The 26,800-nt window shown below is 39.0% G+C and overlaps 1 long non-coding RNA gene across 2 annotated transcripts in view; it reads left to right on the top strand.

Annotated features, from left to right (window-relative positions):
* The window catches only part of LOC113897041, an 876,355-nt gene that overhangs the window by 510,731 nt on the left and 338,824 nt on the right, over nucleotides 1-26,800 (top strand). For both annotated transcript variants that reach the window (XR_003512220.1, XR_003512219.1), the window contains exon 6: nucleotides 6,369-6,451. This is a non-coding gene — a long non-coding RNA (uncharacterized LOC113897041). The remainder of the gene's footprint in view (nucleotides 1-6,368; nucleotides 6,452-26,800) is intronic.

The raw sequence follows: 26,800 nt of genomic DNA, 5'->3' as shown, positions 1-26,800 counted from the left end.
CTGCTTTTGAATATGCTGTCTAGGTTGGTCATAACTTTCCTTCCAAGGAGTAAGCGTCTTTTCATTTTGCAGGATATGAAAGTTGGATATTCCCAGTAGAGGATACAGAGTGAGCAGAGGCACAAAGATAAGAACAGCATGGCATTATGGAATTTAAGGCGAAGTGGATCTGACTGGTATGAAGAATCTAGTGCATGGAATATTAGGAAGCAAGTTTGGAGAGGGAAGAAATGAGTATCTCAGATATCCTGGAGAGATGGACAGAGAATTTGGTGTCAGAATCTATCTTGGGAACTGGAAGTAGGGAATAACACAGTGAGAATGATGACTTACACGATGATTTGAAAAGGAAAGTTCAAACAGGAAATAAACAAGGTGGACAATGCCTAGGGCCTTGAAAGGGAATGGCATTGTTGGAATAGAAAGAATTGAAAATCTAGTACATATTTCAAAGGAACAAACAATAATACTTTAATTCAATAGAATATATAATTATTAACTATGTCTCTATACAACAACTTCTCGGGTGGCTCAAGTGGAAAAGAATCTGCCTGCCAGTACAGAGGATTCGGGAGATGTGGATTTGATCCCTGGGGCAGAAAAATCCCCTGGAGAAAGAAATAGCAACCCACTCCAGTATTCTTGCCTGGGAAATTCCATGGACAGAGGAGCCTGGTGGGCTTCAGTACATGGGATTACAAAGAGTCGGATATGACTGAGGATGCACACACACACACACACATTCCTATACAACAAACTATGAAAAGCATTGCAGGAAACCTTAAGAGGAACAAGGCTGTGTATCATGAGTGTAAAATCTGGAATGGGGTTTGCAGATATATAGTGGTGAGCTCAGTACTAAGCAATACGAATCTGTACATACTGCTAAAAAGAGTATTAGGAGTATTCAGAGAGGATAGGTATGTATTTTATCTGAGGTAATTAGTTGAAGTTTCATGAAGACTCACTAAGGCTATGAAAAAATATCTGGAAAAGCTAGAAGCATCATGCACATAGCACACTTGGAGTACAATTTAGGAATACCTGCAGAAGCAGAGTTTAGGGAGTAGGATGAGGGGACAGAGATAAGACAAAAAGTGTGGAAGCACACAATTATAGAAGGTCTAAATCTCAAGGAGAAAAATTTGTACTTTATCATGAAGCCAATGAAGGCATCTCCAAAGCTTTTTGAGCAGAGAAACCAATTGATCAAATTGGTGCATGATAATGATATCCTTGACCAGGCATTGAGAATGAATTATGGGAAGCTATTGGATGAGGAATTGGTGATGATGAGGTCAGCTTGAAGTTGACTGGAAGCTGTGAAAATAATCACAATGAAAGAAACAATTTAGGAATACCTGCAGAGGTAGAACCTTAAAAGCTTGACTATTAATTGGATGTAAAATTGATTGGCAATCATTTAACTAAGATTTCTTGTTTATTTAAGTGAGTGGATGGTAACATCTGAACAGAAATAAGAAACGTGGAACTAAAGCAAGTTTGGGACAAATGAAAATGAAGTTTTGTGTGAACATTCTGAGTTTGAAATACTAAGAGGGCATTATGTTAATATATAAAAGGAATATAAAATATTTGCTTGGAGTCTAGAGGAAAAGTCAAGGATGTAGTCAAAAGTAAAAGCCAGAGACTCAGTGTTACCGCACTGTGTGCCTGAAAATTATGTTGTTGTTGTCCAGTCACTAAGTTGTGTCTGGCTCTTTGCAACCCCATAGACTGCAGCACGCCAGGCTCTTCTGTCCTCTGCTATCTCCTAGAGTTTGAGTCTGGCATTTAATGACATTACTTCAGAATGAGAACATGGGAGAGATGGGGTGTGGATTGGACAAATACCTTGGGAATAAAAACATTTAATAGACAAAAAAGAGGGGAAATCATTGAAGGAGTTAAGGATTAGGAAGATAACCAAGGATTGTGGCATTAGTAAGGCCAAATGTTAAGATGCTTTCTAGAATGAGAGGTTGGTCATATATGCTGAGAAGTACCATTGAATTTAGCATTCAGGAAGCCCATGGTGATTTTAGTGGAGCACAGTTTTGTTTTGTTTTTTTAATTGAGATGTATTTGCTTTGCAGCATTGCTTTAGGTTCTTCTGTACAGTGAAGTGAATCAGTTACATGTATACATATATCCCTCTGTTTTTGGATTTCCTTCCCATTTAGGTCACCACAGTGCTACACAACAGGTTTCCATTAGTTATCTCTTTTATGCATATTATACGTGTCATTCTCAATCTCCCAACTCATCTTATCCCTCCTTCCCCCTCTTAGTGCCTCCGTTTCTGTCTTGGCAAAGAGGTTCATCTGTACCATTTTTCTAGATTCCATGTACATGTGTTAATATATGATTTTTTTTTTTCTTTCTTACTTCACTCTGTATGACAGTCTCTGGGTCCATCCATGTCTCTACAAATGATCCAGTTTCATTCCTTTCTATCACTGAACAATATTCCATTGGATATACGTACCATATCTTCTTTATCCACTCATTTGTTGGGACATTTAGCTTGTTTCCATGGCCTGGCTATTATAAACAGTGCTGCAGTGAACACTGGGTGCATGGTTAGTTGAGGTTTTTTTTTTTTTCCCCCTTAATTTTGGTTTTCTCATGTTATATGCCTAGTAGTGGGATTGCTGGGTCATAATGGAGTACAGGTTCAAGTGATTTTGTGTGGGGGAAAGTCAGATTATACCAGGTGACAAAAATGGGAAGCAAAGCAAGAAAATCATCGAGGGTACAGTTAGTCTTTCAAAGTGTTTAGCATTGAAAAAGGGAAAGGGGACCATGTCAGCTTGCAGGGGCAAAAGAATTGCCAAGAGGAACCCAAAGTAACTTTATATGAATGGGGGAATCAGTGGAAAACAAAGCCTGAAGATAAAGCAGAGATGTGGGGATGGTTGATGAAGGAGCACTGTGTAAGAATGCTGTGAAAGCGAACTTAAGTGGTTAGCCTAAGGGAAGAGGCAAAAACACCTACTCTCCCTCTTGGCCATTGTTTGGCCAAATTCATTTAACTTTTTAACAAAGGTGTTGGACCCTTAGATAAAACTATATAAATTGTGCTTAGGGAGCCAATAGCTATATGATGCCTGTTATCCACAGTTTGAACCCAGTTAATTCGGCTTCATATTTTTTGAGTTGACCCTATTTCCTCAGACTTGGCTCCTGTCCCTCAAATAACAGTCTGTCTGACAGTCTATGGACTGTATGGTTGGCTTTCAATTTTACTTTAATACCTGGAACCCCCTCTGAGATCACCTTGAGCTCCACAGTCTTCATGCCAGCCAATTCCCCTTGCCCTGGTTTGTCCAGCAAAGCTCCCTGTGAAACCACTCTGGGCCTTGTTTGTCTTGGAGGGTATCAGAGACCAGAGAGTCAACACTAGAATGAACAGGTTGAGAACTGTTCCAAAGTTCAAGCATTAGCTAGATGTTCCTGGGGCAAAAAAATCTTTCCAATTCTGAAAATATTGGTGTTCTTTGGGGAACAAGATTTGCTTAGAGGAAAAAGTGCTGATTAGAGGAAGAATTTATCTTTAGTTCTATTAAGATTGATGTGATTATGTAACATCCAGGCACAGATGTCTTTTAGCTAGTTTAAAATATGACATCAGTGTCATTGGTGCCCAGATAAGCCTTATACATCTTTTCTATTATAAAAATTGACCCTATTAACTATCTTTAAAATTAATTTACATATGTATATATACACATATACACACACATACATACATGCATATATATACTACTTAGGGGTTGACTTGCTCCCTCTCTTTCTATCTTCTATCTCCTCTCTTTCATATATAAATTACATATAATACATATATATGAAATGACATATATATAAGCATAGATATGTGTTTGTGTATGTATGTTGTTGAGGAAGATGTGGATGGGACAAAGATAATATATACCTACCTGGGTACTTGTACATATGTACATATATATGTATGTGAATATGTTTAATACACATATGTACATGTTATAGTAGTTACATATTACGTTCAGTGCCATCCTCATCTTCCGCAGTGCTTCATTTTTATGTCTGCGTGTCCCTTTCACTTGTCACCAAATTGACTTAAACTTCCAAAGGATAGGCAGTATGTGTTTGTGTCATTTTCTCCAAGCAAAGAGTGTTATGAGCTCAGTTAATTATTTCTTCCAATGATGATGAGTTGCTTCCAAAATGAGTGTGTAGGCTCAGTCTTACTGTACTTTGTTTAAAGAAACAAGATTTCAAATAAGCCACAGCTTCCTGCAGAGAGCTGTGGTTATGTGTACTGCCTACATCCAGTCTCTAGCAGGCAGCCTGAAGCAAAGCACCTTAAAAGGTTGTGGGAGGCTCTTATTACCTTGAAAGACTCAACTTTTCATTGCCAAGAGACTTCATTTTATTTTTTTTTTTAATTTTTTAAAAAATAAATTTATTTATTTTAATTGGAGGCTAATTACTTTACAATATTGTATTGGTTTTGCCATACATCAACATGAATCCACCACGGGTGTACATGTGCTCCCCATCCTGAACCCCCCTCCCTCCTCCCTCCCCATACCATCCCTCTGGGTCGTCCCAGTGCACCAACCCCAAGCAGCCAGTATCATGCATCAAACCTGGACTGGCGATTCGTTTCATATATTATACATGTTTCAATGCCATTCTCCCAAATCATCCCACCCTCTCCCTTTCCCACAGAGTCCAAAAGACTGTTCTATACATCTGTGTCTCTTTTGCTGTCTCGCATACAGGGTTATTGTTACCATCTTTCTAAATTTCATATATATGCGTTAGTATACTGTATTGGTGTTTTTCTTTCTGGCCTACTTCACTCTGTATAATAGGCTCCAGTTTCATCCACCTCATTAGAACTGATTCAAATGTATTCCTTTTAATGGCTGAGTAATACTCCATTGTGTATATGTGCCACAGCTTTCTTATCCATTCATCTGCTGATGGACATCTAGGTTGCTTCCATGTCCTGGTTATTATAAACAGTGCTGCGATGAACATTGGGGTACAGGTGTCTCTTTCAATTCTGGTTTCCTCGGTGTGTATGCCCAGCAGTGGGATTGCTGGGTCATAAGGCGGTTCTATTTCCAGTTTTTTAAGGAATCTCCACACTGTTCTCCATAGTGGCTGTACTAGTTTGCATTCCCACCAACAGTGTAAGAGGGTTCCCTTTTCTCCGCACCCTCTCCAGCATTTATTGCTTGTAGACTTTTGGATTGTAGCCATTTTGACTGGCGTGAAATTGTACCTCATTGTGGTTTTGATTTGCATTTCTCTGATAATGAGTGATGTTGAGCATCTTTTCATGTGTTTGTTAGCCATCTGTATGTCTTCTTTGGAGAAATGTCTGTTTAGTTCTTTGGCCCGTTTTTTGATTGGGTCGTTTGAAACTAGAACACTTTCTAACACCATACACAAAAATAAACTCAAAATGGGTTAAAGATCTAAACGTAAAGCCAGAAAGTATAAAACTCCTAGAGGAGAATATAGGCAAAACACTCTCTGACATAAATCACAGCAAGGTCCTCTATGACCCACCTCCCAGAATATTGGAAATAAAAGCAAAAATAAACAAATGGGACCTAATTAAACTTAAAAGCTTCTGCACAACAAAGGAAACTATAAGCAAGGTGAAAAGACAGCCTTCAGAATGGGAGAAAATAATAGCAAATAAAGCAACTGACAAACAACTAATCTCAAAAATATACGAGACTTCATTTTAAAAAGACCAATCCCATAGAGCGTTGTTGGGCTTTCTGTATTGCTTTCGTTTTCACTTATTGCTATAAGTGTAAGTCATTAGGAAGATTCACTCCACCAAAGGACTGTGGAGAATTGACTGAAATAGAGCAAAATCATCGAGTAACCAATGGTTTTCTATTTGTACAAGTGTTGCATTAGCACATCTAAGACGTCTGTGGAAATGAGCAGATTTGATACACCCCTTTAAGGGGAGCATCCAGGAAATCCTTCTGACATGGGAACTACAGATTTGGCCCCGTGTTCCCCTCATAAGTTAGCCTCCTGTCAGTGAAATGTAATAAAAAGAAAATATGATATCTGGCTATGCTAGATTCACCAGTGCGACTAAAATTCTTCCCATAATACTGACTGTCTGAGCCACTGAGTCTTAAAACAAACTGTTTAATCCCCTTCTAGGTAAATATTCTCTGCATGCCAGGTGCCTCCTGCAACAATGGTTACAAGCTTAGCTTCTCCAATTCAGCTGCTTAACTGCTTTTGCACTGCCTGAATTCAACCCCACTCTGGCCCTCACTAGCTGTGTGAATTTGCACAGGCTGTTTGCGGCTCTCAATCTTTTTTTTTTTTTCCTCCCTCAGGAAAACAGTCTGTGGGATTTCTTCTGTTTCCCGGTTCCAGATCCAATGAACTCCTTTCTCCAATCTTGTACCAACACTGGGAGGTAAACCATCGTAGAATGAATGGAAATTTACTTTATTATCCAAAATGGGGCACATGAGAGTAAATGGGAAGGGGCTATCCATATAACAAAAGGGTATATAAAATGACCTGTTTCCCAGCAAACCCAGAAACATGGTCATCCCTTAAATGGACTGTGAGAGTGGGTTCATTTTCCCTCTGACATTGCATTTCAGCTGGCTGCCAAGAGAATGGAAGAAGAGAAGGGAATGGTGTCAAGGTATTGATTTCCCTGATTTCTCTTTGTGGCATTGCCGTCAACTGGCTAAGGCCATTGACAAAGATCACAAGAGCAATTGGGTGGGTTTGTCCAGGCAGTTCTTTCCATGTTCCAGGAACTGCTTCCTTTCCTTAGCCCTGAGGCCGAGGGATGGTTAACTGTGCCTTCTATGAGCATCACTAGGGTACCGTTATATTTGTGCTTTCCATACACCATTCCTGTGACTTTCTAAACAGCTCCCTTTATAAATTCTCTTCAGATGATTCCCACTTGAGGATGCTTTATTTATTGCAGGATGCTAACTGATACAAATCCATATAGTAATTGTGCATACTTCATAGAGTTCCTGATTGAGGTAATCCATGAAACACTCAAAACAGCAAATAAGCATGCAAAATTAGCAAGTATAAATTGCACCCTGCAAGGCATTTTTGTGTGCATTATGCCATTTGGCCCCCAGAACATGTATGACAGGAGGATGGCATTTTGTTTCCAGCTAAGAGTTAAGGAAATTGAAACTAATTAAGTTCAACAACTTATCCCACTGTATGGCTCCAAACAATAGATTTGATATTTGAACCCAGGACTCTTGAGTCCAAAGCCATGTTCTTCCTACTGTGCTGCATTGTACTAATTTAAAACATTACTTTAAAACCAAGAAAGTATCATCAGGTTGTTCTTTAGATTTCTCAGATGTGAAATACCATCATCAAGCATATGGGATTGCTTTTCAGTTTTAATATTTTAAAAATATCGTGATTAACTTATTGGAACAGAAAGAAGGTAAGATGTACAGTAAAGGGGAGGGAAATCTACTGCAGTGATAAACTCCAAATGGCTCCTGCCCTCACTATCCTTTTCTCATAAATGTAAGATCATGGTGATGTGTGCTCTGATTCTGAGTGATCAACTTGCACACAGATGCACACATCTCCAAAATGCTTGCCAAGTACTTCTGGAAACCTTCAGAAGGGTGTCTCACAAAGCAGTCCATCAACTAGGATCCCTAAAAAAACCTGTTTTCTTCCTCCACTGCTACTGTTCCCTCTCCTTGATGTTAGGTCTCCTTATGTCCCTGTCTTCAAAGCAGCTTGGAGAAGTCTTGTCATTGCCCCTGTTGACGGTGCTGTGATCAGAGTATGTGCCAAGGACACTATGTCCAGCTGTTCCAGTGTTTTTAAATCTTCACAGAACGGACAGAAGGGCCTCCTGCATTTTCTTAACCACATCTGGTCAGCTGGACCTGGACACAGTAATCTCTGTGCTGCCATTTCACAAATTCCCAAGAATCCTTCCATCAGTTTCTGGTCTCTTGCTTGGACTACTTTTAAAGATCGCTTGCTTTCCTTGGGCACCTATTAGCTGTCAGGTCCCTCAAACCACAAGAGCTCAGACTCTGTCCAAGAGGCTGTATAAGAAGTGGGCTCCATTCTTTTCCTTCTTTCCCCCTCTCTATTCAACTTCTTATTCCCAGTATTCACTCCCTTACAAAGTACAACACTGAAATCCCTGTGCCTATAAACTGCTGGGTGTAGACCCTGGGCAGACCCCCAGCCGTCCCTGCATCTCAGTTCACAAACACCAAATGCTTTCCTACTATGACTGTTATTTTAGGTTCATTATTTTGGAGTGGGCAAAAAGCAACTGCTCCTGAAACAGAAACTCTCCCCAAGCAGCTCTTATTAGCAGAAAAAAAAAAAAAAAATGTAGCATAGTGAAGGGTCTTATCTCTTTGAGGATCAACTTGCCCATCTTCCCCCAAATACCAAGTGGTACTGATGGACCCCTGGTGGCTCAGTAGGTAAAGAATTTGCCTGCAATGCAGGAGACATGAGTTCAATCCTGGTTTGGGAAGATCCCCTGGGGAAGGAAATGGCAACCCATTCCAATCTTCTTGCCTGGGAAATTCCAGGAACAGAGCCTGGCAGTAGCAGTCCATGGGGTCACAAGAGTCGGATGTGACTTAGCAACTAAACCACTATGGATGGACTGAGAGGACAAAATAAGAATTTAGAAACTATATTCCCACAATACTCCTCTTGTTTGTTGACTTGATGTTTAGCTTGGGACAAGTTGTTTAACCTCACAATGTCTTTGGTTCCTCATCTGAAGCAAAAAAGAACTAAAAATACTCTCCTCGCAGGGGAGTTATATGGATTAACTAATTAATGGTCTAAATTTTCCATATAAATGCTAAGTAGTCTTACTAATCTTGCAGCAGCAGACTACCACTGTGTGCTCAGTGCCGGGTACTGCATGTTACTCAGTCCTCCCTGGATGTCTCTGTTGACCTCATCTGAACCACAGTTCAGTTCAGTCACTCAGTCATGTCCATCTCTTTGCGCCCCCATGGACTGCAGCACACCAGGGTTCCCTGTCCATCCCTAAGTCCCATAGCACAGCCTGTTGTCAAACTCCCGGAGTGGGTCTCTGCCACCCGTGGCCTCAGGAGCAGGGTGAAATTCAAACTTCATGTCAACTCTTTCAAATATATCCACTGTCAGAAAGCAAAGTGTCAGCTATTCCATCTGACATGGAGTGCCACTAGAGAGCAGCCTATTGGAATATCACTAGGCTCTTTATCCATTTCTAGAGGATAGAAATGCACTCCTCTGAGATGATTCCAAGGAAATAGGCTGGCTTGCTATCTGTTCCCAAATATGCTGCTGACTGTATGCAGTATAGACACACACGCATACCCCCCAAGACACTTACACAGAGTTCCCACGCCTGACAATCCTTGCGTGTGGAAAGTCATAGTCAGTCCAAAAAGTCAGAAACTCCTAACACCATTCTTACTTAGATTGGAGATGTACCACACAGTTCTTTTAGCAGTTTATGTTTTGCTTGGACTACTTTTCAAGACCGCTTGCTTTCCTTGGGCGCCTATTAGCTGTCAGGTGGCCAGCCTTCCCACTTCTATGTCTGTGCTCAGCCATTCCTTTTGTCACCTTTCTCACCGTTTTCCCCTCTTTCCCACCATTTTATTCTTCCCTGGAGACCTAGCTCAAGCATCTCCTCTAGAATTCCATTCCCGGCTCTCATAGACTTCATATGTCCCACCTTTATGTTGCTTCAACACTGAGTAGTGTTCATTCAGTTCTTAATATTTTCCACTTTATATTGCTATTTGCCTTTTGAAAAATGAATCCCAGATGTTAACAAGGGTCTCTTGGCAGTTTTAGAGCTAAATAATAGTATCAATTTTAAACTCCATTTAACACCTAGTGGAAATTTGAAGCCATCCTCAGGATTTCCTCAAACACCTTTAGGAGTTACATTTCATATGGTCACATCCGACTTTTGGACTTCTTTTGAAATATTTGAGGTTATAGATCATCTTAATGCCCGAGAGTAGTCTTTGTTCTGTTTGGGGTATACCCAAATATAAATTTTAGCTCCTTCTCAGTTTCCACAGAGTCTCCCTTCTTCAATGAAAGCATTCATAATGCAGTAATTATTACCAACAAATTGAGAATAATGGAGAAGGAACCCACTTCATGGCAACACAAGCAGCTTGAAATTGAATGTGGGAGATCTCTATTCCTTCAGTCATCTCACCTCCAGAGACTTTTAATTGACTGGATCATGCCCACAGCCTCACACCAGCTGTATGGGACCTCTCTTTCCCCGTCACTTTTTTCTTTCCTTCCTTTTCACAGCAGGACAAACTTTCTGTCAATTCCTCATGCAAAGTACCTAAGTCTTCACTTTGGTTGTTTGGCTTATGAATATTTCTACCAGTCAGCTCTTACCTTCTATCCTAAAATATCAAGATTTTTCCCCCTAAAGATAGTTACTTTCCAAGGGGAATCTCATGCCAACTGCTAAGATGTCATTAGTCCACATTACCCTACACCTTCTCTATCCAATTATATTATTTAGCTCTTCTAGGCTAGACATCCCATATAATTTTTTCATTATTCTTAATGCTCTGCATAGCCTAGTTTCTATTAAGGCTGATTAATGGTGGTGATATTTAGTGTATGCAAATACAGAAATGAATCTGGTGTGAATCTAGTATAAAAGTTAAAAATTTAGGCATGATGATGATGGTGGTAATGATTATATTGGTGGCCACGAACAGAAGAGTCAGGAAATGGGAAAGAAACCATGTGCTATTGACTTAGGAAGACTTGAAGGTTGCCCTGGGTAGATAACCCACTACATGTGTATTTACACATTGATAATTGGAAGTAAACTATCCTTGGTAGTTGACATATAAAATTATCTCTAAAGTGTTGTGTTTCCCATAATGAAAATCTGTGCCAAATATTAGTTAAACAATTCCTTTTTTCTATAAAGTTTGCCATCTGACATTATTTTTAAAATTTTACATTTTATATCAATATTTAAAAAGATATTTTAAAGTAGACATACAATTAAAATTAAGATAGCAAACACCTACTATCACTTCACTTAAGAAATAAAAGATAAATGGTATATTTGAAGCCTTCCAGGTGTGTTGTTGTTGTTGCTATTGTTCAGCTGCTCAGTTGTGTCTGACTCTTTGCAACCACATGGACTGTAGCACACCAGGCTTCCCTGTCCTTCACCGTCTTCTGGGGTTTGCTCAAACTCATGTCCATTGAGTCTGTGATGCCATCCAAACATCTCATCCTCTGTTGTCCCCTTCTCTTCCTGCCTTCAATCTTTCCCAGCATCAGGGTCTTTTCCAGTGAGACAGCTCTGCACATCAGATGGCCAAATTATTTGAGCTTCAGCTTCAGCATCAGTCTTTCCAATGAATATTCAGGATTGATTTCCTTTAGGAGTGACTGGTTTGATTTCCTTGCTGTCCAAGGGACTCCCAAGAGTCTTCTCCAGCACCACAGTTCGGAGGGATCAATTCTTTGGCCTCAGCCTTTTTTATTGTCCAGCTCTCACATCCGTACATGACTACTGGAAAAAGCATGGCTTTGACTAGACAGACCTTTGATGGCAAAGTAATGTCTCTGCTTTTTAATACACTGTCTAGGTTTCCATTGTTTTTCTTACAAAGAGCAAGCATCTTTTAATTTCATGGCTGCAGTCACCGTCCACAGTGATTGTGGAGCCCAAGAAAAAAAAGTCTGTCACTGTTTCCATTGTTTCCCCATCTATTTGCCATGAAGTGATGGGACTGGATGCCAGGATCTTAGTTTTTGAATGTTGAGTTTTAAGCCAGCTTTTTCACTCTCCTCTTTCACTTTCATCAAGAGGCTCTTTAGTTCCTTTTTGCTTTCTGCCATAAGGGTGGTGTCATCTGCAAATTTGAGGTTATTCCTATTTATCCCCACAGTCTTGATTACAGCTTGTGCTTCATCCAGCCTGGCATTTCACATGATGTACTCTGCATATAAGTTAAATAAGCAGGGTGACAATATACAGCCTTGACGGACTCCTTTCCCAATTTTGTACCAGTCCGTTGTTCCATGTCTGGTTCTAACTGTTGCTTCTTAACCTGCATACTTTTCTCAGGAGACAGGGAAAGTGGTCTGGTATTCCCATCTCTTTGAGCATTTTTTGCCTCATCCATACCGTATTCTCTTTTCTTCCCATCAGCGACAGCCTTTCTGTGATATTTTCATTTTCTATTTGTGCTTTCTTTCTCAGATTACACTCTAGTAAAAATTTGTAATACAGGCCTTTTTGGAGGCAGACTTGTGGTTAAAAATTCTCAGAGTCTTTATTTAACACCTAGACCAAGATGGATTCCTAGTTGTTTTCCTTTACAGTAGGCAGAATTTTTTTTTTTTAATGGAAAAAGTGAAAGTGTGAGTTGCTCAGTCATGTCTGATTCTGTGACCCCATATACTATAGTCCACCATGCTCATCTCTCCATATAATTCTCCAGGCAGAACAGTGGAGTGGTTAGCCATTCTCTTCTGTAGAGGATCTTCCCGGCCCAGGGATTGAACCTGGATCTGCCACATTTCAGGCAGATTCTTCACCATCTGAGCCACCAGCATACTGGTCTACTCTCTTATTGAAAATAGAACCCTTCATGGGTTCTGACCTTACGATGAGTTACCCATTCCAACTTCACTCCATGTGTGTGCTGGAAGTCTGCCTTGTCTCATGGGACTGTTGGAGCCATTAAAAAATAGCCCTATAGTTATTCACCCCCTCCGTCTTCATCTCCCTTTCTCCCTCCACTGGGAGGCAAAAACTTCATTTTGCATTTATATTTCTGATTTCTAGTTCCCTGTTCATTTCTGGCCTCTGGGATTTTCCTTTACTTTCTTGTGAGCTTAGCTCTAAATTTGAAAAGATGCTTATATCTTCATTTTTAAGTCTTTCATATTGTCAGAAATGTAAGCATCCCTATAGATTTATCTTATTCAATAGTTACAATTCCCAAGAGAAACAATCTTGTTTGCTACTTTGCCAAGTTGCCACCACTAGCGTTCCATACATTTCTCAGCTGCATCAAGCACATTAAGCACGTTCCCATTTTACTTTTCTCTCTACCTGGAACACCATTTCCCAGAAACTAGAATCTTACTATATTTTAGGGCTTATTTAGTTTCACTGTTTTCTCAATGCAGAGGCATTTGCTGACCACTCTGTTTAAAGTCATCTATAGGTGGATGTATTTCTATCATTTTATTTTAGTGTCTTTACATTTTCTTATTAGCAATTATCTTTTTATTTTTTCTATTTATTCACTGAAAATAATTTCCACTTTCTATAGTGGGAGATCTTTGAGAGTAGGCCATGACTGTCTGATTCAACCAGGCTCCTCTGTCCATGGGATTTTCCAGGCAAATAGTCCTGGAGCGGATTGCCATTTCCTTCTCCAGGGGATCTTCCCAACCCAGGGATCGAACCCAGGTCTCCCGCATTGTAGACAGACGCTTTACCATCTGAGCCACCAGGGAAGTCTCATAAGATATCATACATGCCTAGAATAGTCATTAGTACAATATATGCTTATCATTTCAGTCTTAATTTTGAGTATCTATAATCTGTACCAGCACTTGGAACCAGCATGATCAAGACCTGCATAGGCATCTGTCTCATCCACCATCCTACCCTCAAACCCTCTAAACCACAGTGGCTTTTCAGCCAGGATTGACATTAGAATTACCTGGGGACTTTTGAAAATCCTCATGCACAGTCTAAACTTCAGACCAGCTAAGTCAGAATCAGAATTGGGTATGTCCTGAACATCAGTTTTTAAAAAAATAGTTCTCCAGGTGATTTCCAAGTGCAGCCAAAGTCATCACATCCCTAACAAATGGTGATCTACCCTTAGCTTGCATGTTCTTGTACTTTAAACTCCAAGGGGGAGGAATTATGCGTCTTTTCCTGCACTAGTATGTTTCCAGCATTTAGAACAGAGCTTGAGAACTGGGGCACTAAACAATTATTGAATGAGTGGAAATCTTCAATAGACTCCGAAAGCAGTACATGAAACTTGGGGAATACTATTCAACATAAATACCCTCCTTATCCTTCCAAGGGGTATGTTGTCCTCACTTCTGATGTCTCTGTAAAAGTGGTTTCCCTAAGCATACCCTTGGGCTCTCTCCCTGTTTACTCTATAAGTGAGGAAGCAGACAGCTTCTCTGATTGAAACACAGAGGGGATGAATAAAAGACATGATTGGCTCAGCCCTGATGTTTCTCCTCTTTGAAGTGGGAGCTGGGAACACAAGGGAATACATATCCCTCCTTCCTCTGGGAGCACCACCCTTGTGAGGAAGCCTCCCTACCTGATGCTGCCTAAAACAGGAACGTGCCTAATTCTGAGGTTGCTTTCCACATTGAGAGCATCTTTCCAACTGAGCTCAATTATTAGTAAGTAATGATATTATCTTTATCTGACACTCCTGTGTTCTTCTTAAAAACCTGAGAACTCAAGTGGGAAAGGAGGATGCTATTTATTAGAATTCCAAATACTTATAATTAAAGTCTTCCATCTAAGTCATTATAATCTGTGGTACTCATGATGCATTTTGGACATTAAAGAAAAAGCCCACTCCCACCTCATAGCCTCTCAAATATTTAATATTTAAAGATGCCTGCCATGACTCACTTTCTGAGTTTTTTCTTTATAAAAATACATTATTCCAGATTCTTCAATAACGTGTACAGGTTTCTCTCACAATGTAGCCTCATCATAAGGCATTTCAGTTTATACTTCTCAAACTGTGCTGCCCAGCAATGAATCCCATGTCTCCTTCAATATATGAAATGAAAAAGAGATATTTATTTATTTTTGAGTGAGTCTACTTTTACAAACACCAGATTGGAAAAGCTAGATATGTGCAACTCCATTTTTTGTGTGCTTATGTTTATATGCTTGCTTATTTTCCTAAATAAAGAGGAATGGATCAAACTATTGCCCCATATATAACTAATAATTCAAAGTGGGTTTTTTATTGTAAATTGAAGGCATTTATGAATCATTCAATTAAACTAGAAAAAAAAAGCATGAGAAATGTTATTAGACCCACATTCATAGAAGCAAATAAAAAATACAAAAATATGTTTACAAATTCTCAGTGCTTTTTAAATAGTTAAAAAGGTATTTAAATAGGTAAATAGTTGATAATAGGTTCATTGATAGAACATAGATAAATGGTAGATATGCTTAGCCATATTACCTCCAATGTCATACATAACCAGTGGCTAGAGGTGAAGAATCTACCTGAAATGCAGGAGACTCAGTGCAATCCCTGAGTAGGGAAGATACCCTGAAGAAGGAAATGGCAACCTGGCAACCTACTCCAATACTTTTGCTGGAAATTCCGTGGACAGAGCACCCTGGTGGGCTATAGTGGGATCACAAAAGAGTCAGACACAACTTCACAACAACAGCATCAACAGCAACAACAAAAATAGTCGATTATAGGTTGACTGATAGATTATAGTTAGATGGTAGATATACTTAACCATATTACCTCCAATGTCATACATACATTGTTGTTGTTCAGTCATCCAGCTGTGTCTGACTCTTTGTCACCATGGACTGCAGCACGCCAGTCCTTCCTATCCCTCACCATTTCCTGACATTTGCCCAAGTTCATGTCCATTGCATCGGTGATGCCATCTAGCCATCTCTTCCTCTGATGCCCTCTTCTCTTCTTCGCTCAATCTTTCCCAGAATCAGGAACTTTTCCAATGAGTCAGCTCTTCGCATCAGATGACCGAAATATTGGAGCTTCAGCTTCAGCATCAGTCTTTCCAACAAGTATTCAGGATTGATTTCCATTAAGATTGACTGGTTTGATCTCCTTGCAGTCCAAGGGACTTTCAGGAGTCTTCTCCAGCACCACGTTTCAAAGGCATCAATTCTTTGGCATTCTGCCTCCTTTATGGTCCAGCTCTCACAACCATACATGACCATTAGGAAGACCAAATTCTTGACACGATATGGACCTTTGCTGGTAGAGAATGTTGCTGCCTTTCAACACACCGTCTAGGTTTGTCATAGCTTTCCTGTCAAGAAGCAATCACCTTCTGACTTCATGGCTGCAGTCACCATCTGCAGTGATTTTGGAGCCTAAGAAGAGGAAATTCGTCACTATTTCCACCTTTTCCCTTTCTATTTGCCATGAAGTGATGGGACCAGATACCATGATCTTAGGTTTTTCAATATTTAGTTTTAAGCTGACTCTTTCTCCTCTTTCACCCTCATCAAAAAGCTCTTTAGTTCCCCTTTGCTTTCTGCCATTAGAGTGGTATCATACACATATCTGAACTTGTGTTATTTCTCCTGCCTATCTTGATTCCAGCTTGTAACTCCTCCAGCCCAGTATTTCTCATGCTGTGGTCAGCATATAGGTTAAACAAACAGGGTGACAGCAGACAGCCCTGTCATACACCTTTCTCAATCTTGAACCTATCAGTTGTTCTATACAGGTTCTAACTGTTGCTTCTTGACCTACATACAGGTTTCTCAGGAGACAGGTAAGATGGTCTGGTATTCCCATCTTTTTAAAAGCTTTCCACAGTTTGTTATGATCCACACAGTGAAAGGCTTCATTGTCAGAGGTAGATGTTTTTCTGGAATTCTCTTGCTTTCTCTATAATGCAGTAAATGTTGGCAATTTGATCTTTGGTTCCTCCTTTTTCTAAACCCAGCTTGGACATTTGGAAGGTCTTGGTTCTCATAATGCTGAGGCCTAGAAGGCAAGATTTCAAGCATGACATTACTAGCATGGGAGATGAGTGCATTTGTCCAGTGGTTAGCACATTCTTTAGTACTACCCTTCCTGGGAATTAGAATGAAGATTGACTTTTTCCAGTCCTGTGACCTCTGCTGGGTCTTTCAGATTTGCTGACATATTGAATGCAACACCTTAATGGCCTCATCCTTTAGGGTTTTGAATAGTTCTACTGGAATTCCATCGTATCCACTAGTTTTATTAACAATAGTGCTGCCTAAGGTCCCCTTGACTTCACACTCCAAAATGTCTGGTTCTGGGTGACTGTCCACACCATCATAGTAATCCAGTTCATTAAAATATTTTTTGTACAGTTCTTCCATGCGTTCTTCCCATCTCTTTTTGATCCCTTCAGTGTCTACTAGGTCTCTACCATTTCTGTCCTTCATTGTGCCCATATTTAGGCAAAAGAGTCCCTTGATATTTCCAGTTTTCCTGAAGAGATCTCTAATCTTTCCCTGTCTATTGTTTTCTTCTAGTTTTATGCACTGTTCATTGAAGAAGGCCTTCTTATCTCTCTGTTCTATTCTTTGGAACTTTGCATTTAGTTGAATGTACTTTTCCCGTTCTCCCTTGCTTTCCTCTTCTCATCTTTCTTCAGCTATTTGTAAAGCCTCCTCAGATAACCACTTTGCCTTTTTGCTTTTCTTTTTCTTCGGGATGGTTTTGTTTGCTGCCTCCTGTATAGTATTACAGACCTCCATCTATAGTTCTTCAGTCACACTCTTAACTAGATCTAATCCCTTGAATCTATTCATATTCAGAATATGATCACACATGCATATCTTTCTATAAAAATTAAATTTTCTGGTTTAGAAATAAAAGCAAGTCTAACTATATGAGATTAGTGAATAGAAGCAAAAGAATAAAGCAACTCAATAATTCTCTGTTTAGAATGAATGCAAAAAAAAAAAAAAAAATATGCAAACACTTATACCCTGCAGCAAAGGATCACTTAAGCAGGGAGAGTCTGACTATCTATTTACTTCATGAGCACTTATCACTGTGAGCCCACAGCTTTTACAGCAGTGCCTGATTAGAATGAGAAAGATTAGCAGAGACAAAAACAAGGAGCTGATGCTGTACTATCATTTAGTGAGTCGTGGGGAAAGGCTCAAGGAAGAAATTTAGTGAGGTATTCATTAAATGTTGATACAACCTAAATCTTCCTATTCATGAGTACTCCCCTGTATACCTGAAGTAACTGAAATGTGGGAAGCAAAATTATCTTGCTGAAATATACCACACTTTCCCAACACTGGAATTCAACACTGTCCAACAGAATGATAAATTGTAGGCCCAGAGAGAAGTATTTCTGAGTCCAACCATGACATTTCACACAGGAAAGGAATTCACATCTGTTCTTAAATGACAATAAACCAGAAAGATGGAAGATTGATTCAGAAGCTTCTGCAAATGTTATAGCTGTTAAAGTACGTGAGGACTGACGACATTCCTTTCTGTAAGTGTAGACACCAGGCTAGTAATTCCTTCAGCAGGAAAACAAGCTAACAAGCAGTTTATGCTCCCTGAATTGTGTTTTCTAAACATAAAATGAAGGGGCTGAGGCTGTGGTGATAGCTCACTTTGAAAGTTCAGCATTTGCTTCCATAAACATCTCTGAGGGCTGGGTGCCACGACCTGTGCAAGGAGTTTGACATCTCTTATTCAACTTCTTAAAACTATGAGCAACGCTGAAAATATCTGCAAGTAAAATGGTTCTTCCTAACAAAATGGGATATAGAGACACATGTCATAGTCAACGTTAACATGAATAAAAGATTGCATGCAGTAGTGGAGATGGAGCCCACATTAAGTAAATCTATGGTGAAACATGCTTTAATGTTATAATTTTGATTCAATTAAAGTAAAAGGGAAAGAAATGAATTAAATTCCTTTTTTCTCCTGCTTCCACATTTCCTTTGTTTCTTTCCTGACTTCCTCCATGCCCATTTTTCTGGTCTCTATGAAGAGTTATTTTTCTCTGGAAAGAACTTTGATGGATAAACCCTCAGCATTCCTATAGTAGATGAGGTTATGAGAAGGGAAATATGAAGTAGACAATGCATTATGTTCACTCTCTGGGTCTATAAAGTAAGCTTCTCTGCCTTTCAGGAATGAGCAGATATACCAAGAGCTCATAGAGAGGTAAGGAGAAACAAGTATTTCATTGCTTTATTCTCGTCCATATCACTATACACCTTTCTTTCTGTATCCCTCCTTTTAAAACCATATACTCTCCCCAGTTCTCCTCATTTTTTTAAAGTAGAAGAAACTAATAGATTGAACTTACCCTATATATAAAAAATGGTGTATATATATAGAATATGCTACTCAGTCGTGTCCGACTCCTAGCGACCCCATGGACTGCAGCCTACCAGGCTCCTCCGTCCATGGGATTTTCCAAGCAAGAGTACTGGAGTGGGGTGCCATCGCCTTCTCCAATATAGAATATATACTTGTCCAATTATATTTTTAGCACACCTATGCAAACAGGTTTTCTCTATCATTTATCTTAAAATGCCAAAAATTAAAATCATAAAAGAGGTCGTCTACACAATAAAATATTAAGTAGTCATTAATTAAAATAAAAACATATACACTTGTCACATGGCCATGATACATTGTCCAAGCAAAACAGGTTACAAAACAGTAATTAAAATATGACCTTATTTTATGTTTAAGTGTGCAATTTTTATATCTAAATATAACTAGAAAGTACATAGATGAAAATATTTTCAGTGATTGCATTTGAGTGATAGGTTTCTAGATCATTTTCATTATCTTCCTTATACTTTTCTGAATTTCTTGTAGGTTTATGATGTATGTTTGTATTTATTAAAACACACACAAAAATGGGTGGATCATGAAAATATTATACAAGGTCAGAGTAATTAGCTGAGCAGGAGCTTGAACCCAGGCATGCTGTGCTGAAACCCTCTTGTAGATTCTACTGTAATACAGGTATATTCAATCTAATCACAAATACCAAAAAGTGGAAAAAACAAGTATAACAACAATATAGAAGCCTGAAGAAAGGAGAGACAGAATAAAGAGGTTCAGTAGCAGAAATCAAAAATAAAATTTCAGTCATTTGCATTTCTCCTTTTGTTGTTGTTGCTAGTCAAAAATAAAAATACCCTAATTAATTGATTCAACAGTTTCATTTGACAGCTGTTACTTACACAATATCTGAATTATTTCAAAACTATGCCTCTATAGTATAATACGATAGGATGATGCATTCACGGGTGTTTGTGTATGTGGGTATGCCTGTGCACTTGTGTATTTAAGATATGGGAAAGTGCATATAGCTAGAGTAGTCATCGGAAAAAGACTATCACAGATCCATCCTGAAATAACTCTTTTTTGCTCAGATCTCTAAAAGGAACCCTTTAAATAAATTTCATTCATATTTTCTTTCCTTTAGAATCAGAGGGAACAAGTTATACATCTTTCTCAAAGGTGAATCACTGATTCATCTTGAAAGACTCAACTGGGGATCATGGCTGTTATACCAAACTTCATATGTATATGGGGCTTCCCAGGTAGCATAAGTGGTAAAGAATCTGCCTGCCAAAGCAGGAGATTCAAGAGACTTGGGTTCAGTCCCTTTGTTGGGAAGATCCACTGGAGTAGGAAATGGCAACTCACTCCAGTATTCTAGCCTGGAAAATCCCATTGAGAGAAGAGCCTGGTGGGCTAGAGTCCATGGGATTGCAAAGAGTTAGATACAACTGAGTGCACGCGCTTGCGCGCACGTACACACACACACACACACACACACACACACTCATATATATATTTCTCCCTAAAGTGATTCTTATAGAGACTAAAATCAGAGATCAGCAGAGAAAAATGTATATGTACAGGTTTTGAACTGTACAGCTTGTAAAGTTTATTAATACGTGTTGAAGTTATTAAATGTTTCTAGTTGTGGCTTTTAAAAATAAAGTTAAATATTTATAAGTACAATTGTATCAAAATGGTAACAGATCAATCCCATTTTTCTTCCTACACATAAAATTTATCCTGTCTGTAATGTCTTTAAGTCTGTTTTGCTTCCAGTCATTCTCAATTGCTTTTACACAGTATTTGCAAAGTTCTTTCAAATCAGAGCCCATGCAAATGTTCTGTGGAGGAGCTCTCTACTCCATGTTGGTAAATGTATTTGGCTTCAACAATTTCAAAGGGTTGTCAACTAAAAACAAGCCAGGTAGTATCTTTTGGTGAGGAAATGAAATTCTTAACTTTATTATGACAAAAAAAAAAAAAATCTTCCTTCTCATACAGAGAGTTATAGATTACAATAGAATTCTATGCATCAAGTAGCTTGTGGAGTATCAATAACTATCTGGTGACCAAAAACATAGAAAACTATTTTTAATTTGACATTCATACAATAAATCTGGAATCTAAAGATGACTTTATTGTCCTATAAAATAGTTCTTACGTATCACCATTTCAGGGTTGCTTGCTGTTCAGTCACTAAGTCATGTCCCACTCTTTGAAACCCCATGGATTGCAGCACACCAGGCTTCCCTGTCCTTCACCATCTCCCGGCATTTTCTCAGACTCATGTCCATTGAGTCTGTGATGCTATCCAACCATCTCTTCCTCTGTCACCCCCTTCTTCTCCTGCCCTCAATCTTTCCCAACACCTGAGTCCTTTCCAATGGCTCATCATATCAGGTGGCCACTGTATTGGAGCTTCAGCATCAGTCCTTCTGGTGAATAATCAGGATTAATTTCATTAGGATCGACTGGTTTGATCTTCTTGCTGTCCAAGGGACTTTCAGAAGTCTTCTCCAGCACCACATTCAAAAGCATCAGTTCTTTGGTACTCACCTTTCTTTATGGTCCAGTTCTCACATCTGTACATGACTACTGGAAATACCATGGCTTTGACTATACTGACCATTGTCAGCTAAGTGATGTCTCTGCTTTTTAATACACTGTCTAGGTTTGTCATCGCTTTTCTTCAAAGAAGCGAGTATCTTTTAATTTCATGGCAGCAGTCACCATCCCATCTGCAGTGATTTTGGAGCTCAAGAAAATCTGCCACTGTCTCCACTTTTTCCCCACCTAGTTGCCATGAAGTGATGGGAATGGATGCCATAGTCTTAGTTTTTTTAATGTTGAGTTTAAGCCAGCTTTTTCACTCTCCTCTTTCACTTTCATCAAGAGGCTCTTCTCCCAGCAATCTTGATTCCAGCTTGTGCTTCATCCAGCCTGGCATTTCGCATGATGTACTCTGCATATAAGTTAAATAAGCAGGATGACAACATATAGCCTTGACATACTACTTTCTCAATTTTGAACCAGTCCATTGTTCCATGTCCAGTTCTAACTGTTGCTTCTTGACCTGCATACAGGTTTCTCAGGAGGCAGATAAGGTGGTCTGACATTTCCATCTCTTTAAGAATTTTCCACCCTTTGTTGTGATCTACACTGTCAAAGGTTTTAATGTAGTCAGTGAAACAGAAGTAAATGTTTTCTGAAATTCCCTTGATTCAGAAATTTATGATACTAAAATATTTCACCAGATAATAACATGCAGACCTTGTAAATCTCCAAGCCATGTTGTCCAAATGGGATATATGAAATATTCAGGAAGAATATATTAGAGAACATATACTTTTCATATTTTTGTTATTATATCTTCATTTTTATAATATTTTATAACATTCATGATGTATTCACTTATTAGATATATTTTTAAAAATAAATGCCAATGTATTTGGGTAGCATTTTCAAGGGTTTGTATACCATTCTCTAAGAAAATAAGAATAATCAATAGTAGAAGAAAATAAATAGTTTAACCATACTAAAAGTCTTAATGTCTAATAGACTTTAAGTCAGTAGAAACATTTGGAAAATAAAACAAGCATATCCATCTGGAAGAAAATTGGTATCAATGCAGGACAGAGATTTTCTTGAAGTAACTGAATGAAGGAAATGACAAATTGCAATAGTAATAAAAATTTAAAATTCAGACAGGGGAATCATTATGTTAACTGATTGGCCTATTTTTGTTTTCTTTTTAAGAGAAGTTCAAAATTCCTTACCTAGTGGAAATGGCATTGTAAGAAAATGTTTATAGAATTTTTTAAAAGTAGCTTATATTTAGCCAATTGTTTTCTCTTGCTACAGTAACAGTGAAATCAATATAAACACTATGTGTATGCATGCGTGCCGTCTCTTCAGTCATGTACAACTCTTTACACCCCTGTGGACTGCAGCCCACCAGGCTCCTCTGTCCATGGGATTCTCCAGGCAAGAATATTGGAGTGGGCTACCATGCTCTTCTCCAGGTAATCTTCCCGACCGGAGGATCAAACCCGCGTCTCTTGCATTTCCTGCATCAGCTGGTAGGTTCTTTACCACTCGTACTACCTGCAAAGTCCATAAACACTATAACACATTTTAAAACTTCATCAGGATGTTGTAGACATTAACACCACCTCACAAATGTGGCTGAGTTTAATTGTATCTCTCCCTCCAGCCTGCTCCTGAAAGAGTAACTACTTTCCTCAAAGGCAGAGTTTCTATTGTTGAGAAAAGTAGAGAAAGGAGAGGGAGAGGAGCAATATCCTGTAAGAAAAAAGCAAGTGAAATAGGAGTATCTCTCTGATCATATTAAAAGCCCAGAGAAGAATGGAAGAGGAATAGGGACATTGTAAAGGATGAGGTCTTGGGTATCAGGGGAGCTAGGGCTTCCCCACTGGCTCAGTGTTAAAGAATCTGCCTGCAGTGCAGGAGTCACGGGACCCAGAGGTTCAATCTCTGGGTCAGGAAGATCCCCTGGAGGAGGACATGGCAACCTATTCCAGTATTCTTGCCTGGAGAATCCCCATGGATAGAGGAGCCTGATAGGGTATAGTTTATAGGGTCGCAAAGAGTCAGACACAACTGAAGCAACTTAGTACAGAGCAGATCAGGAAGCTAAAGATGTGCTTTCACCCCTAGTCACATAATCCAGAAAATAACAAAATTAAAAGAGGCAGCAAGCTTGCTTGTATAGTATAAAGTCCTCAAGATGGAGAAAGCTGAGGCAAGCCAGCCGACTGGTCAAGGACCTCACCAGATGGAGGGCCAAACAATTTATTAGAAATATAGATATAAAATATCAATGTTAGAAACCCAAGCAAATGTCTTTTGGAAGCTCCCCAATATAGCAGGAATACGCGTTAAGCACACTGTATCCCAACCACCGGGCTTCCCTGGTGGCTCAGGGTAAAGAACCCGCCTGCACTGCAGAAGTGCTAAGTCACTTCAGTCATGTCTGACTCTTTGCGACCCTGTGAACCATAGCCCACCGGGCATTTCTGTCCATGGAATTTTCTAGGCAAGAATACTGGAGTGAGTTGTCATTTCCTCCTGCAGGGGATTGTCCCAACCAAGGGATCGAACCCGCATCTCTTAAGTCTCCTACATTGGCAGGTGGGTTCTTTACCACTAACGCCACTTGGGAAGCCCTAAAAATATAGATGTAAAATACTAATGTCGGAAACCTAAACAAATATCTTTTGGAAACTCCCCAATATAGCAGGAATATTCTAAATACACTGGCTTTAAATGGTGAAGCTAAAAAGTCAAATTCTACACTCACATGTTGGCAAGTAGTTTCTCTTTAAGTCAAAGTCTTAGATTTTAACAGCTGAAACCAAGTCATTTTAAAAATACAATAAAATCTGGAGCTATAAAGACTGTGGAAACTTACTTAACAGCATGAGCTAAAGATAACTAGGAATTTGCCACTGGGAACTATTTTATGCTTTTGATGGAGCTGCAGTGTATAGGGTCTAAGATAATTGATGTACAGAAAGAACAAGCTAATAAATACTGGTTCTAGAATTTCCATGATTTAAGGAGGATAGGAGTGTTAAGTTGATGGATAAGTCCCACAATGCTTTTCTTTTATAAGGTCTGCTAAGCCTAGTTGGCAATCGTATTTCAAATCCATTCATAAGGTCCCTATAGAAGAATAAAAAGCAAGCATCATGTGTCTGGACACTCACCAAAAAATAGGACAAAAGTTGTGTATACATGCTCAGCATTCAGAAATGTGTTGAACTATTACTTCTGGTGAATCCATTTTGCATCATTTTTGTATACCTAGAAATTAGACTATTTCTAATCCACTGCTTTACAATATCCTTTAATAAATTCTCTCTAATAGAAACAGAAGAACAACAGGAAGAGCCTCAGACAGGGAATAAGGTGTGAGAATTCAGGGTCTTGATTATTCATATTTTGGTTCTTGTTTCTTGAATTCTGTTTTTTTGTGTTAGTTTTTGTTTTAATGGAGAAGTTGATTAAGATAAGTTTGAACATGCTATGACTCTGCAATTGAGGATGTAAACTTACTAACAAACTCCCAATCAGATTACCACTGCATTGGTTAGCTATTTTTGCATAACAAAGCCCTCCAAAAGTCAGTGACTTGAAATAATAACCTTGTGTTCTAAAAGTCAGCAAGGATGTGATGCTGACCTTGACTGGGCTCAGTGGATCTCTACTTGGCTTGCTTGTGTCCATGTTCAGGTGGCAGGTCAGCCAGACACTGGGGACTCCTGGATGCCCCTACAGGGATAACTTAAATTTAACATGATTTTTTATTTTCTAGCAGACTGTCTCAGGCTAGATCTTGTGGTAGGGGTAATGTTCAGAGAGAAAGCTAGATTGAAAGGCTCAGTATCTCTTGAGGTATGAACCGGGAAGTGGCCTGCCATGACTTCTGCCACAGTCAAAGCCAGTTAAGGCCCAGACTGAGCCTGGCCTTGATCATAGCCCAGATTCAAGAAGGAGGTGGGGAAGAGCCTCTATGAGAATCTTTAACACAGTCTTTAACAAGAGATGTGAATATGGAGATGGCTGCAAATAGGATCATTTTTGAAATCAATTTGCAAAAACACCATGAAGATGTAAATCCAATCTATAAAGCTATATCAACATTCTTTAAGAAGGCTGAGCCAATGATACTCTTCATGAGCATATCTAGGCATAGTGGAGAGCTGGTGATTACAGGCAGATATCCTGGAACTAGATTACATGTATTTGAAACCTATCACTAGAATTTAGCATCTGTGCAGTCCTGACAAAGTAGTTTGTCTTCCACTGCCTAACTAGTCTCATCTATAAAATGAAAATAACAGTGCCTTCACAGAGTGTCAGTACAAGAATTAATATATATAATCTAGCACACAGTCATTTAATAAATGTATGATATTTTATTGTAGTATTGATAGGAAAATATTAACAAAGATGCTAATTACAAGAATAGGGAAGATCAGTAAATTTCCAGCTGAATTTGCAAATGAATAGGCTAAGCATCAACAGTTTGTGAAGTAGACTCCAGTACCAAGCACATACCGACCAACTCAATAGACACGGATTTGAGCAAACTCTGGTAGATAGTGGAGGACAGAGGAGCCTGGCTTGCTGCAGTTCATGGAGTCACAAAGAGTTCGACATGTCTTAGCAACTGAACTGAGGAACCAAGGATTGAGATATCTTTAAAATATTTCATTGAAATCTTGCTGAGTTCTTCTAATTAATAAATCAGCAAAGTATACAAATGCTATGGACTTACTTCTCTTTTTAAAGAATGGGATTCTGAATTCACTTTTACATACTTTAAAGAAAGGCTTTATCAGAGCAATCTATAATTATAGCAGCACTCCCCTGATAGGACCAGAGGGACATATTCTAAATCAGGTCTTTCATGGAATTAAAAATGTTCCCATTCTTTTTTTTTTTTTCTTCCCCCAAACTTTACTTACATCTCTTTCACCCATTACCCAGTAAAGTCGTAAAGGAAACAGATCAAAACCCCTGCAATCTCAAGTTCATGTATCATAAAAAGAACATATTCTACCCATGAGTAGGAAAAAGAGGCAAATCCAAGCTCCTAACCACAGATCACAGCAAGGGAGTGTGTATCAAGCACCTAT

The sequence above is a fragment of the Bos indicus x Bos taurus genome, chromosome 8 (genome assembly GCF_003369695.1).
Source record: "Bos indicus x Bos taurus breed Angus x Brahman F1 hybrid chromosome 8, Bos_hybrid_MaternalHap_v2.0, whole genome shotgun sequence".
Classification (NCBI taxonomy): Eukaryota; Metazoa; Chordata; class Mammalia; order Artiodactyla; family Bovidae; genus Bos; species Bos indicus x Bos taurus.
This window is presented reverse-complemented; position numbering and strand designations above follow the sequence as displayed.